The following is a 1,430-nucleotide window of genomic DNA, read 5'->3' on the forward strand; positions in this document are numbered from 1 at the left end:
CGGGCGGGGCTTTCCCCTGGGGGCGGGGCTCCCCTGGGGGCGGGACTTCCGCCCTGAGCTCCTGGCCCCTGACCGGGTGCAGACAAGGTGTCTCCAAATTCAGAAAGTAGCTGGAGCACCTGGGGGGCTCAGTCGGTTGAGCAAATTCGGAAACTAGTTGCCAGCTTGCATTCATCCATCCATCCATCCGTCCACCCACTCGTTCAATCTTTAACGAATTCCGGATCTGAACGTGAGCGCCTTTTACACACGCCGCCCTCACCTCAGCACAGGGGACAAGGATGCGGCCCCCCATACGGCCGGCCGCCCCCACCTTCCGTTCCCTGAAAACTCGGATATCCCTACTCTACCCCAAGCCGCCTCCGCATAGATTCTCTGCTTCTGTCGCCATCGTCCTTAAAATCCCGTGAGAATTCTGTTCAGTGACCATGAGCCCAGCTCCCAGATGAGGAAACTGAGGCTGGGCCTGGTGACACGCCTGGCACGGAGGAGCAGGCCGCAGAGGTAACTGGCAGGAGGGCGGGGGCGGGCTTCGTCGAGGAGGTGACAAAGGCCAGCTGTGGGGTTTGCCAGGGATGAAAGCCAGAGAAAGAATTCCAGGCAGAGGGAAGGGCCTATGCAAGAGCCCAGGGGGTGAAGCTGCATGGCAAATTCCGGGAAGGGGTGATGAGGCTGGAGTGGTGGGCAGAGGGCGCCTGGGACACGGGTGTGGAGGGCGCAGGGCTCAAGCCTGGGCAGTGAGGGCCGCCTCAGGTTTTCTGTTAAGGGAGAGTAGCTCCACTCGGGTCACTCAGAGTAGAAAATGGGAGGTGAGACTCCACACGTGTAACTGTTGGGGAAACTGAGGCTCTGCGCTGAGATACGACCTACCCATGGTTAAAGGGCAAAACTGTGGCAGAGCTGGGGCTACCCGGGTCCCCTGCCTCCCACTTGCCGCCTCCCTAGACCACCCCTTCTAGAATACCGCCCCCTGGCTGGGGCCCTCCAACATTCCTCGGGTTGAATCAGTCTAAAAAACCTGAGGCTCAAGAATGACTACGAGAGCCGGTTAAGCGTCCGACTTTCCGACTTTCGCTCAGGTCATGATCTCGCGGTTCGTGGGCTCTGTGCTGACAGCCAGCTCAGAGCCTGTTTCGGATTCTGTGACTCCCTCTCTCTCTGACCCTCCCCTTCTCATGCTGTCTCTCTCAGAAATAAATAAAACATTAAAAAAAAATTTACAAAAAAAAATTTAATAAAAAAATAACTGGAACAGACCCCGTATTTTTTAAAGTTGCCTCCGCCCAGATTCTATTGCACGGCCAAGGTTTAGAACCACTGCCTTGAGAGAAATGATGTCTAGGTCAAGACCCAGAGCATCATGGGATAGGGTGAGGGCGAAGGTATGCTAGCAGGTACTCGGGTGTGAGAGGTGGGTCCACAACCTCACC

This window comes from Crocuta crocuta, unplaced genomic scaffold, assembly GCF_008692635.1.
Source record: "Crocuta crocuta isolate KB4526 unplaced genomic scaffold, BGI_CrCroc_1.0 scaffold296, whole genome shotgun sequence".
NCBI classification, from domain to species: domain Eukaryota; kingdom Metazoa; phylum Chordata; class Mammalia; order Carnivora; family Hyaenidae; genus Crocuta; species Crocuta crocuta.